This window comes from Podarcis vaucheri (assembly GCF_965113315.1).
Source record: "Podarcis vaucheri genome assembly, chromosome: 3".
Lineage (NCBI taxonomy): Eukaryota > Metazoa > Chordata > Lepidosauria > Squamata > Lacertidae > Podarcis > Podarcis vaucheri.
Window position 1 is genome coordinate 83,521,122 of NC_138761.1, and position 14,352 is coordinate 83,535,473.

Genomic DNA, 14,352 nt, shown 5'->3' on the forward strand with positions numbered 1-14,352 from the left:
TGCTTGTGAAGCGAAGAACTGGGAACAGAACACACTCTCTAAATTTTCCACAACCGTGCTCCAATGGACTGTGCTTCTGGCAAGCTTGCTTTGAGCCAGTGGTCTCCAATGTGATGATTTCCTCATGCTCAGAGAACCTCTGAGGTGAATCAAGTTGGTGGTCGCAGCTACTTTTCCTATGCTGCTGACTGTCGCGTAGGCTTACAGTAGGTGAGTCCAGCAGTGGAGCACCAGGAATGGATTCTGGACAGCTTTCCTGGCCTGTTAATGGTTGGCAGAGTATTTGATGACAGTTGCAAGAATCCGATGCACAGCAGTATCCTTTACAGCAGTTTAATCTTTGTCATCAAATCCTCCAGCAGCCATGATTAATAGCAGCACTTGAGCCTAGTTTGAAAGTTGTATATTTGGCAGCTATGAACTTTGATCTATGGTTTCACTTTAAAGAATCATTATGACACAAACGTCTCCTGTGATCCTTCCCTCTAATTAAACCACACACAAATACAACATGGAGAAATCCGATGCTATTGATATAAGCTCTGTGTTTATTACGATATTTTAGGCACTTTATTAAAGTGGACTGTCCTTCCCAGCAAGATAGTAGATAAGCTCCCTAAGAACAATAATATCAACCAGAAGCATCACAAAAAGGAATTTCCCAAGGCCAGAGTTGGCTTGAAATTGGCTCTGTTGGTTTATACAGCACCCAAAGCTCAGTTAAAGGCTCAGGCTTTTTAACCCAAGCTGACATTAGTTTAATTCAATGATCCCAGCTCTTGGGCAGGCTTTTCCACAAACCATTTCCCTTTCCCTGACTGACACACAGTAGCTACCCACAGAAAGCAGAACTGTGTGCAGCAATGGCCGGGACAAATGTACAAATGCATCCAGCATCAAGCTACAAAATGGCTGCTCACAGGGGTGGCCTTGCAAATACGGCAACTATTCACAGCAGCTGCCCACTAGACAATGCAAAAGAGAGGCCCACAGAAATGAACCATTTTGTCGGTCGCACACTGTAACTGCTCACCAGCTTGGAGCCTGCACAACACAGTTTTGCAGAGAGACACAAGCACCAACATGCATACAGCACCTACATGCAGAGGTCTGCACAGAAGCAGACTGCATATATGTGCACACAAGATGCCCACACCTATTTCAACCAACCACAGCGTCCATGATAGACAGCTGCACAAACATGCTTGGCAGCCAGCTGGACAGATGCACCCAGCAGCTGCCCCACCCCAAGGTGTGCCCCAGCAGCTCAGAAACATCCACAGAGTGACCCACAAGCATCTACCCACCTACAGTAGTTGCCTGCACAAGCAGGCACAGCAGTTGCCCATGCACACATCTACAGGAGCAGCTCAAATGAATGCACAACTCCATGCGGTGGCTGCCTACACTACTGCACTCCGCGGCATCTGGCTTGGCTATCAGGAAGCATGATCCACTCATATAAAATACTAGGCTCTCCCATCCCCCCCCTCCTTTTAACATTTAATAATTAATTAAAGTGTCTGTTCCTAACTGGCCCCCTTCTTTAAGAAGACAACAGAAGGGCATGCTCTGGATTTATTAACCATATTAAGATGCTTCATATTTTATCTTCAACTCCACTATAATTATTCTAGACTCGGAGTTGCTCCCCACCCCCACCATGGGGAGAGAAAAAGGAACACAGAAAATCAGAAGCACACCCAAAGACACTGGAAAAACAAACAAACATAAAAGTGAAGTATGCATAAGATCCAAAAATGCACAATAAGATCATACAAGAAAATGCATAATGCAAAAATACTACATTCCCATGGAATCCTCTGCATGTTTAGTTGGATGCAAATCCCACTGTGTTCAACTGGGCTTACTTCCAGGGTGTGTGTATACCTCAGACCTGGGCCAAATGCAGCCCTCCAGACATCCATATCTGAACTTCAGGACTCTCCCTTGGCCACACGATTCAGGCTACAGATTCCACTGGTCTGTTCTGCATTGTCCTTGAGTGCCTCTGGCTGGCTGTGATGTGTCTCACTGACCTTTGTCAATGCCTTTTGTTTGCCTAGATGTAGAGGTGTGTATATGGGATTTAAAAAAAACCTATGACTTTTGCATGGCCTTACTGTAGAAAGGTAAGAGTCACATCTGTTTCTCCACCCACTTTCATCTTTGGCTCCACGCAATATTGGCATGCAGCCCTCAGAAGACTGACTGGCCATGAGGAATGCAGCCCCTGGGCTGAAATAAGATTCACTGCTCCATATATGTATGTATGACTGAAGTCACATAGCAACTGGCCTAAGGTCACCCAGATTGAGAATTACGTGGGGCCTCATGCCATCCATTTATTTACTCTATAACATTATCTGGACAGTGTCCATGTGACAAGAGAAGGATGAAATTACAGGTACACATAAATAATACAAATTACTGATAAGCCTCCTCTCCCAGTCAACAAGTTCAGCAAAGATGCAGAAGTCCCATTCACCCTTTTCTTTGACTGAATGTGACTTAATATTTTACCATTGTCTATTCTATTTTTTTATTTGAGCATAGCTTTTGTATCATTACTAATTAAAGTTATAAGCCAGTCTTTTAAAAAAGAAAAGTACTTTAAAGCAACTTACAGCAATATAGCACAAAACAGAACAGAAAACCCCCCCCCAAACATTTTAGGTAATAGGGTGTCTTTAATTTAGAAGAAAGGCACATGCAGCTTTACAGGCTATTTTCTTTGTCGCAAGTAAATTGTTATGTTACAGTTTAACCTTGTCTGGCAAAGGAATGGAAGTTCTGGCAAAAAGAGGCTTCCTGTGACTTTCCCCACATATTTGAAACTCGATCCATTTGGTCCAGGACCAATCAAACCCACAGATTTTCTCCATTGACCTCAGTGAAGGGTAAATTAATTGCACTCATCGGTGCCCGTAAGTGGTGTGTGTGCCGCAGGTGCTTCTTCAATCACCAAAATGACAACATATGCACGGCATGAACGCAGCCTTTTTCTTTTCTGACACCTCTGTACAATCAAAGTTTGAAACCCGGCTGGAGCTCCTTTAAGACATCCTGGCCCCAGTGCTGTCAGCCATATGTTCCTCCATCAACTGGAACTACAGACCCCTGTAACTGTATGACTTACGCTGCGCTCCAATGTAGCCTGTTCCGCATTGGCTTTGACTGACAATCTTTGGTCATTGCTACGGATGCCAGAATTTATTTCTTTGAAGTCTTGTGTATTTGGGGCTTGGGGGGTGGGGGTGGGGGAGGGGAGGGGAGGTGCTTTCACGTTATGTTTTGCATAAGCAGGTTTTGCGCAACATCTGTCACAGCTGTGGCTGATGCACTGACGTCCACTTTCCGTTGTAGTCTATCTTGCTAAATTAAAATCAGCGATGAGGTAACTGAATACACAAATCATGCAGCACAGTTGTACTGACCTGGAGCTTTTTGTGGCTGGCTTCAGTAAATGCAGAGGGAGGAAAGGAGGAAACGTCAATGTCCAGACCTCTGGATTTTGGGTCAGCAGACGATTCTGTCACTTCAAGGAGGAAATAGAGGATGTTGCAGGGCATGGCTGGCATTCTGCCACTCAATGTAGCAATGGCTTTATAAGAGGGTGAGAAAAATTGCTGGAGGATAAAGCTATCAATGGCTTCTAGTCACAATGGCTGTATGTGAACCTCCAGAATCAGATATGGTATGCCCATGAATACAAACTGATGGGGAACAAGAGTAGTAGTAGTAGTAATTTATTATTTATACTCCGCCCATCTGGCTGGGTTTCCTCAGCCACTCTGGGTGGCTTCCAACAAAATATTAAAAATAGAATAAATCATCAAATGTTAAAAACATTCCTAAACTGGGCTGCCTTCAAATGTCTTCTAAAAGTAAGATAGTGGGGGAGAGTGCTATTGCCCTCATATTCTGCTTGTGGTCTTCCAATAGGCAACGGCCGGCCACTGTGGGGAAAAGGAAGCTGGATTAGATGGGTGTTTCCTCTGTTCCAGCGTAGTTCTTTTTATGGTGAGCCATGGCCTTCTTCTTTAAAGTGGTCTAGTGGCAACACACAAGCACATGCACACCATTGTAGCAGCATCATTTGAAAGATATTTTTGCACTCAGAACTTTCCAGAGAGATGTCTAATCATTTCCTGGCCATTAAGCGCCATCAAAAAGCCATCAACCACTCGCCAGTACTGGTTTGGCCAATGCCAGCATTGTTTCAAGGCAATATTTTGTGGCAGCTGCAAAGCAATGGCTTTGGTTCACATCTTGTGGGTGCTTGTTCCTCTGTGTTGCTTGACATTGGCCTGTGCAATATCTGTGACTGCTTGACTACCTGATTAAAAAAATTGCACCATTCTGGGATGCTAGTCTGTTCTCATGCTTCTGTGTCCAATGACTTGGGATAGGAGACTAATTCAATTCATTTCACTTTTAGAGGTGCATCTATCTAATTTGCCCTTGGACCATTACACTTGATTCTTGCATCATTTCCTGAAGCAGACACTCGCAAGTACAACAGGACCTCTGTAAAAATTCTATTACCATCCCAGGGTCAAAATTATGTAAAACCGAATACCAATTAACCACTCTTCTGATTTCTTCTCAAAATCAGTCCCCAAGCTGCCAAAACCCTGCAAGGGTTCCAGATGTTTGTTTGCAGTGTCAGGTGCAATTTTCTTGGGGGGCAGGAAATTACCAGCAGGAAAAAGGTTAAGACACTTTTCCACCACTGCATTTCAACTGAAATCCATAGCCTTCTGAGTGTGCTTTTTGATGTAAAAAAACAAACAAACCCCAAACTGTTGGGACTTTAATACATGCATGCTTACATCTTAGGGCCAAAAGAGAGAAAATGACAGGAGATCTATTATCATGCCTCCCACTTTTATTTAGAGGGCAGATAGTACTCACAGGGTGTGGGCATTGATTTGGATCTGGAAAACTAGAAGGAGAAACATATTAACCTTCCCCCAGCAGCACAAGCCTGATCCAAATCGCACCTTGCCCTTTTGGAAAAAAAATGTGTGAACTCCCACTGTCTTATCTAGTTACACCCTTAACATACTTCACTGAAAGGAAATATCAGAGTTGACCTTTTTGTTAATTAAGCTTCGGCAGGACAATCCTGCAAATGTCTGCACAGCTCACCTACCAATGGTTGTGTAGATATTACTGACTTAAAATTCAGCTAGGGCATTCTTTCTATCAACTTGGATCAGAACAGGTTTGAGAGGGAGTGTATCAAAACATGGTATTTCATATAAAACACCTGGACAGATAAAGGGAAGAAATGAATTGTGACTAACATTGTGTATGTACACCACTTCCTTAATCAGTGTCAGGAGCACACTGGAGTAAATAGGAATGTGTACTCAGCCTGTATGTGTTCTAACCAAGCCACCAAACTGAAAACGGTGCACTTTAATAGCACTGACAGAATCATTGAAATTTACTATGTACATGGAAGTCACTCACACACAGTGACCGCAAGACTTCATGGCAGAGTTTCCATGCTGGAGAATAAGCAAAAAGCTACTTTTGGGTGTTAGCTTGCTGGCAATTGTTCCACTGTTTACAATAACGCAACTTGATTGTTCATGTGGTTGTGGTATAAAATAGATGTGCAGACTTAAAAATGGTTCTAGTAATATTGGAACAGCAAGAGTTGCTCTAAATTTGAGACACTGAGGCTAAACTTGAACCTTTAATGAGCTGGGAAGGGCTGGACAGAGTTGAATAGTTATATGTCGTATGCCAGAACACCACCTCATACCATTTATTGTTAAAAATTAAGGGCCATAGTCTGCAGCAATGGACACCCTTGCTCAACCTAATAGCCTTGACTATTACATATGAAGCATAGAATTGACTATGTCCCACTTCAGAGTGGCAAAAGACCTCATATGTCATAGATGTGATGAACAGAGAGGGAAAGGCATGTGCCTCTGGCTGTTCCTGGGTTACTAACTAGGGCTGAATTGGATTCCACTTACGACACAAGGGGGATTCTCCCACCCAGTCCTATGAGCTGCTTGTGAAAGTGGAGTGCCTAAAAGACTTGGGGTTTTGGAGAGACTGACACTTAAGTAAGAATAGCTTGGCCGTGCTCCAGAGTTTGCAACAAAAGGCAACAGCAACGCGCTATGCTGTCTGACAGAAGTAAGAAAGCAGAGCTGTTGAAATGACAGACATGATTGCTAAAGTCTGCTAAAGAGATAACAACACTTCCACATGAGAAGGAGGGTGAGGAGAGAGAGAGAGAGAGAAAAGAAAGAAACCCAGAGCAGCTGTTAGACACAAAAGGATCTTTGGCTGTGATAAAGAATTTCTCAGCAGGCGGATAATTAGACAGAATCCAGGCACCAGTCAGCAATCAATGCCATATTACATGAATAGAAAATAAAGAAAACCTAAGGAGAACCTGTTTTCTTATTTTAATTTATTGCCCACCCTTCACCTTAAGGGCCTAGGGTGGATTACAGCAATTTAAAATACAACACAGAAGGGACATGAATGTTTCCCCCCATAAATACAGTTCACGTCATGTTTCAAAGCATGTTTGCTATGGCTGCATGTTCTGCTGTATCTTGGTTATACTGAAGTAAATGTTATGTGTGGCTTCATAGATACACATAAGATGACAGGCTGTGGGATGTGCAAAAGGTGTGCACATTTGCACCATCCTTCTTGCTACCTCATTACACCTATGCAGTCACAGGAATCCAAAGACCTCCACAAGTATCACAAGGGGTTTGTTTGCCTTCATTGAGAGCACATTTATTTCATGGATGGGCGAATTCTTAAGGCCACAGTCTTTCAAAAACTGTCAGACATTTTAACCATCAAAAGATGTGGGAGAAAGATTGCTACTGCTGGCATCTGTCTGTCTTGAAAGACAATGGAGTGTGCCTCTGGGGTGAAGCCAAACTGTTGTGTTGGCAGCGCCAAAGTGACCTCTCCAGGGTACAAGCCTGGGTAATGTGTATGGAGGTCCTGGCTGCCCAAACAAGACTCCTCTCTTGGCCTTGCTGATGTGGTCCAAAGGACAGTAGAAAAATATGTCTGGCACAAGCTTGGCTGCAGGAGCTGCTGGAAGGAGGAGTACAAGGCGCCATCCAACTGCCTTAGAAACTTCACTCTGGATTTGTGTAGGGTTTATTCCTTTTCTTCTGCCAAAGATAGCCCACAAGACAGTGAGGGTTAAGGTCAGGGTTTTCCTTCTCCTAGATGGGCTACCTTCCCAGGTTGATGAGCCCCATCTGCCCCTGACTTCCCTCTACAGCATGTAGAGAAACTGCCTTATTGACCGTTGGACCCACTATTGGTCTCATCTGCTCAATCTGCCAGAGCCTATCTTTGCATGCAGGGAAATGCAAGCATTTGAGACCCATTGGCTCCCTCACCTGGTGCAGATGGCCATTCAGAGTCATTTCCCAGGGTGCAGCCGCTGTTGCATGCTGACAACTTCTAGGAGCCACAGTAGATTCTTAGGAGCATGCTTTCTTACAATCTAAGCCAATTATGCTTAACACTTCTACATGGAACAAGAGGCACTGAAATCAGTGGCTCTGGCTTCCTGGTACATTGGTTCATTTCAGAACTCTGAATGTTCCTGTGCACATAATGTCTCTGTCTCTCTCATATAACTCGTGTCTGCATATGTATTTGACAACATCTCATCAACATTTGGAGAGAGATCATGTTCATACTGAGATTAGGATGCGCTGTCCCTGCCTGGAATGTCACTTGATAGGTTCCAGCAGTGCTCTTCCCTGCCCTGCTTCAAGCACTTCGACATTTGCTGATGACTCTGTGGATAACTGGCATGATTTGCGATGTGCTTCTTAGCAAGCTGAGCAGCAGAATACACTAATGTGGAGAGATTTGTCGCCACCAGAAATAGAAACTTCTGCAGACAGCCCACTCATCTTGCTGTAGTTCCCTTGCCTTTTGCCTTCAGCACAACTCACTTGGTGTTAGATGAATGTGTGAAGATACAGTGAAGATTTCATGATTCAGCTGAAAGATTCCATTTTGACACTATCTTTCGGCAATTTGTTTCAGAGTGACACCCAGTATTGCTTGTTAACAGCATGTTTTGTTAAGAAGCATATCTCAAGAGAGGTGTCCATTTCCTTGCTCAAACAGCTTTTGAGTTTTTCAGGGCATCTAGATACCCCTGCATACTGGTGTTTTTGTGGGTGCATTCTGCAAAAGGGCACAGATACAACAACAGTGCAGTTGTGGTGGATTTAAGCTGGCTCATTCAAATGTCATTATGCTTTATTAGTTGCATTAGCGATGCTCCCCCAGCTTTGCCACATTATTGGAACCGGGACAGTCAACGAACGCAGAGGGGGAAACAAAAAATTCCAGAACGCTTGTGGTATAAACAGTTACAGGATTTCAGCAGGAACATAGGGAATGTGCATTCATTAACGTGCATTCATTGAAACAAAGTAGTATATCCACCCTCCAACTTTTGCAAGCACAAACAGTATTGAAAGTAGGGTAGTGCTTAACCTTTCTGAAGACATAACTACCATCATGAGTACAAATAATCATGAACCCACAATAAAAAGGATGTCCGGAGAGGCTGGTTGTAGCTCAGGAAAAGAGCTTTTTGCTCAATCCTGAAGCCTGTGTTGGCATGCAAAAGTCCCAGCATAAGGTAAAAGGTAAAGGACCCTTGGACAGTTAAGTCCAGTCAAAGGCGACTATGGGGTTGTGGCACTCATATCTCTGTCAGGCCAAGATAGCTGGTGTTTGTCCACAGACAGCTTTCTGGGTCATGTGGCCAGCCTGACTAAACCACTTCTGGTGCAATGGAACACCGTGATGGAAACCAGACCACATGGAAACGCCGTTTACCTTCCCGCCATAGCGGTACCTATTTATCTACTTGCACTGGCAAGCTTTCGAACTGTTAGGTTGGCAGGAGCTGGGACCAAACAATGGGAGCTCACCCTGTTGCGGGAATTCGAACCGCTGACCTTCTGATTGGCAAGCCCAAGAGGCTCAGTGGTTTAGACCACAGTGCCACCTGCATCCAGGTCCCAGCACAGAGCTGGTAGAAACCCCTAGAGAAGCACTGCCACTCAGTGTTTGTGGACAAGGCTGACCTTAGATGGACCATTAGCCTGACTTGGTATAATGTAGCACACTATGTTGCTGTGCATTATATGGGGAGATTATCCAAAGCATGGACAGATAGGCATTTTCCTGCAGGGCTGTGCTTCCTTGAAGGAGCTCCAGAAGCAGCAAGTCACTCCTGCTTTTTCCATTGCAGCTTTGGCCAAGTGTCCACACAAGATACATGCAATCCCAGATGGCATATTGAAGTGGCTCTGAAGTTAGTTCTGGTTGCCTAATGAATTACTGACAGCACAAATGCCTTCTATTCTGAAATTAAGAGATCAGTGAGCCTTGCTCCCAAAGAAGTGGAGTTAGGATTGTATGATAAAATAGTGCATAAGCTAAGAAAAACTCTAAAGACCAAAATGGTAGAGCCTAAGCCTTTTACACTTGTGAATGCCATTTCCTTTTAAGGGTTGCAGAGCTCTGTCAGAAAGAAAGAGTTGCCAGTTAAGGTGATAAAACTCTCAATTAGGTTAGCAGAACAGGGTGGGGGTGGTCTACAAGCCAGTGGAGTTTCGTTCTTCGAATCAACTCTTTCTTTCTTTCTTTCTTTCTTTCTTTCTTTCTTTCTTTCTTTCTTTCTTATTCTTAGCTTACTGTTTTCTTATGGGGAAAAAATTGACATTAAAAAAACCTGAATACAGTAGATTGTGGGTATTTTACACTCATAGATGTCAGAGTTCTGGATGACTTTGTCCTGTCAAGCTATGCAGCAGCAGCAGCGATTCCAGAGCTGCTGCAGCACCACCTTCTCCTTTTGGAAAAGGATAATCAATACCCCTCCCCCTCTCCCTCCCCCCATATCCTTTTTAAATATCCAAAGGGCCACCCATGTAGGCAGCTGCCATGTTTGGCTGTCAATCAGAGACATAAAATCTGAGCCAGAACAGGATAGAAATCCTTTGCAGGTTGTGTAGAGACAACTAATTTTAGCCTTGGGATGATATGAAGAATGATTGGGCCAGGCACTTGTCCAAAGCACAGCAAGGGTTGTGGCAGCATGATGACCAACAACTGCATAAATATGAGATGGGCCACGGCTGTGGGAAGAGTCACCACAAATTATTTGAAGTGAGAAGTTACCTGCTCTCTCTCTCTTTATTTTTCCAGCTCTTGGGTCTAAGACTATTGAAATGTGGTGCTTACTGTCAGTTGCTTCCATGTCTGGAGTGATTCTTACAAGCACCTCTTTTTCAGCATCAACTTGATGAGGATATGGTCGTCACTTTTTGCAGGGTTACTATTACCGGTAGTTTAGTAAAATATGTTCAATGCAGCTAGTGCTGGATCCTGCCCTAGATGGGACATGCCTGATCCAGCAAGCCCTTTTTATGTTCTTATTTTCTAAGTGAAATGGCTACATTTGGAAATATTGTAAATTGCTCTGTGATTAAAAAATTAGAGCATTTGGAAATATTGCAAATTGCTCTACGACTGAAAAATCAGAGCATTTGGAAATATTGTAAATTACTCTGCGATTAAAAAATTAGAGCCTTCCTATAAAATAATCAACCGAGACTCTGATGATCAAGCCTTTTTTCTTCTTCTTCCAGAGCTCATTGGAGCTCAACTCTGGCATCTCTCAGGTGGGCACATTTGCCATTCAAAGAAAACAAGGCAGAAGTTCATTGTGAGCTCCAGCACCATTTCCCCCTAGAAAAATAGCACTGCTGAAGATCAAGATGGCAATAAATGGGTCATGTTCCAGTTTCTCCAGTCCTGAGTAAAAACTGCATTTTAAAATAGCACTAAAACTGACTCTACCTCGTCATTATTCCAAGCACGGTACCTATTGTTTACAGGAACTTCATTATATCTGCCTTCTTAAAGGTTTAAGGATAAGGCATTAAAGCACCCAAGGAAGAAACTTCCCTGTATTTTGGAACAGATATCCAGTTTAAATAAGGCGTCCCATTCTTAGAATTAAGACACGGCAAACCTAGTGACCCAGACGAACAAGATCCCTGGGCTGTCACATACAGCTGCTGTAGGCTGATATCTATCCATCTCTGTTTACCAATGTGGTAAGGCAGAGTACAGAAGAACTGCTGAACTGTGGACTTCATCTTTCAAGTGGGAGTGCAGTCCTGTATAAGACCACAAGTAAATCACCATTTGCTTTCCCAACTCACAGCACTCTGACCTCAGTTTTTTCACCCTCATCCACTCCAGAACCACCTTCAAACACTACTTTAGCTCAGAGAATGAAAATGAGACGTAGAGTAGAAATCTCAACTGTAATGAATTCAAACAATTTTCATCACCCCAAACCACCCAAAGCTGAGGGAAGCTACCACCTGCTCCAGCACTCTGCTCTTAAATGGCAGGCTTGAAACTAGGCAGAAGCAGAGTCTACTTCAGCATCGTTCCCACTGGTCATTCCACTGTGCAGCTCCTCAGCAAGTAACAAAGCATTTTTGTTAAGGAAGCCATGTTGTCTTCAAGATAAGTCTACCTCCCAAAATGAATTCAACCTTGGGGGATATTTTCATTCAACACGGAAAAGAAGTCTGGGTTAAATGCTTTGGCCCAATCCTCAATGCTAAATGACCAATGGCATGGAGAGTGGTTTCATAGGATATATTAAAGTTTTCAAATACTCAAGCACTTCCGCCCTCACACCTGAAAAGGAATGAAAAATCCTGGATGACCAGCCAAGGTGGAGGATGGTTTCATGAGCTGTATCAAAACACCCGAATACGGAGGCAATTGATAACTCCCTCCAAATTTTTTTTGAAAAACTCTGGGCTGAGTACACTGGCCAAATACTAAGCAACCAAGGTCAAGGAAGGGTGGTTTCATGGGATAAATTAAAGCACCCAAACACTGAGGCAATTTATGTGTCACTCACAAGGGTGGTGAAAGGAATGCCATCATTCTCCTGGGCTGTCATCGAAACATGGCAGCCTGTCTCCATAAGCCAAGTGTCCACATGCCCCCTGATGTGGGTCAGGAAGCCTGTTGTGCTTAACTCCTTGCGCTGCCAGTTCCCCTACACACCAGTCAAGATAGAATAACAGCTGATTCATGCATCACTGTCTTGCTTGTACAAGATCTAATCCTGATAAACTTTTGTTACTTCGGTTCATGTGCTGGGTAGAAAAAGTATGGAACCCAACAATTATTTAGAGCCCTCAACAGGGCTCCCCGCCTTTCTCCTTGTCAGTCATATTTGACATGCATGAAATTTGGGAAGTGGGCCTAAAAGCAGCACAATGGATGTTTTTGTCTGACAATGCCCCTTCCGATCGTCAGGAGGAGGGGGTTTTGCGGGATCACGACACCACCCACACTCGCCCTCGCGAGGCTGGTGCCAGCCTCGCGGGAGGCCACCGGGATTCCCCCAATTAACATCCCCTTGGCGCCAGCCAATCGGCTGGCGGCAGGGGCGGGCCTTAGAAAGGCCACTTAAGGTCGGGGCAGCCCTCGGCTCGCCCCTTTTCGCCCGGGAGACGACGCGGTTTGTTTTTGTGATCCTTCCGCTCGCTGGAATCCTTGGAGCCTCGTGGAACCTGGAGCCTTTTACCTAGCCTTGTGGAGCACCAGCAAGTTTAGCCTTTCGGAACGTCCTTTTGCCGCTTGCCTTTTATTTACTTGAGCTGAAATCACTACAGAAAAAATTTTCCTCCTGCGCTTTGCAAGGGCATTGGGCAGAAATCGCTGAGGTTCCTCGGGGGGGGCTTATTCTCTTAGGTTGCTTCAGCAGCGTGACTCACCACCAGCTGTTCCATCGCTTGGCAAAAAAAAAAACAAATAAAAAACAAAAAACCCCATACAGCAGCCAGCCAGCTGATCGAGCCCTGCAGCCTCCCTCCTGTGCCTTCCTCCGCTCTTTCAGTTCAACAACCCTCCTCACGTGGCTTTTCTGTGTTTCCCGGAGTCTTCGTATCTTCCAGCAGGTCGTATCTTACTTTATTGCTTGTTAATTTAGCTGGTTTTACTGTAGTCCCCCTGGTGGTGCAGCAATAAAACTGCTAGCACATGTGTAAAGCTAAGCAGGGTCTGAGGTGGTTTCAAATTGGAAGGGAGACCGGGTGTTAAAAGTGCAACATCAGATTATAAGAAAAAGGCGCTGCTGCTGCGGGGGCTTTGCTGAGTGTTTTGCTGTGTGGGTATTTTGCAATTTAATTTAATCGGGTTACTTGTGTACTATCCACTGCTGTGGGGGTTTTGCTGGACATTTGCTGATTTTAAACAGTCTCCATTCTGCCCCTTTGTTTCTCCCCCTCTCCCCTTTGTTTCTCCCCTCTTCCCACGTGGTTTGACTGCTCTTTAAACAGCTGATGTTGAACAGTCTCCGTTTCTCCTTCTGTTTGTGGACATTGTGATTGCTCCCATTCCCTGTTTACCCCCATTGTCTCCAGAGGCTGACCTGCTATACGCTGTTGCATAGTGCTGAGTACGGTTCCTTGTTCCCCTGCCGGTCACCATTTTGGGGAGGCCACGTGTGAGGCTGGGGCAGCCATTTTGTTTAAGGGAAAGGGCCTGGCAACCGCATTTAAAATTTTAAATATTCTTGCCTTTGATTTGTTTTGAGTTTATATATATTTCCCGTGGTTCTAGGCTCTGACCAACTGAGGTCTGCTATTAGCGCGCCTCTAAGCCACCAGCAGGGGAGCCCCTGCCAGGGCAGTTCGCTGGGATTGGGGCTTTAACCTTAAAATAAATAAATAAATAAATAAATAAATAAATAAATAAAGAGACAGATAAATAAATAAAAAATAATAAAAAGCCTCATACTTACGCTCCTAACTACTAATCAGTAAAAATCTAGAAGACAATACTAATATATATCACATCTGCATTTGGCAGCTGCTGTTTATTTAGCATTTTAGTGAACAACAAATTTCTATTTTAAGTTACGTTGGTTCCCGTCTTCAGCAGTGGGTTTAAGCAAATTCCTGGCGAACACTGCCATCTAGCGGCAGGAAGTATAATTGCAGCAATTTTGTGAAGTGCATTTCAGATCCCTTATTTACAGCAACAGCCAGTGTGTGTGGGCAGATCAGGTTGCCTGTTTCCCATTGCGGTTGTTGAACATAAACAAGAATTATATATAAATAAATAAATAAATAAATAAATAATAAAGATAGATAAATATAATAAATAAATAAATAAATAATTAATTAAATTTTTTTTTTAAAAAAAAAAATTGTTTTGGAAAAAAGATAGGTAGAAAACAATAAATAAACAATAAATAAATAAATT

The 14,352-nt window shown here is 43.7% G+C and overlaps 1 long non-coding RNA gene across 1 annotated transcript; it reads right to left on the reverse strand.

The window, feature by feature from the left end:
- Window positions 1–1,620: 1,620 nt before the first annotated feature.
- Window positions 1,621–7,587, reverse strand: LOC309528907. Its single transcript, XR_014217977.1, has 3 exons — window positions 7,410–7,587; window positions 3,438–3,604; window positions 1,621–1,712 (listed from the first exon to the last, which is right to left on the reverse strand). It is a non-coding gene; the product is annotated as an uncharacterized lncRNA (long non-coding RNA).
- Between the last annotated feature and the right edge of the window lie 6,765 nt (window positions 7,588–14,352).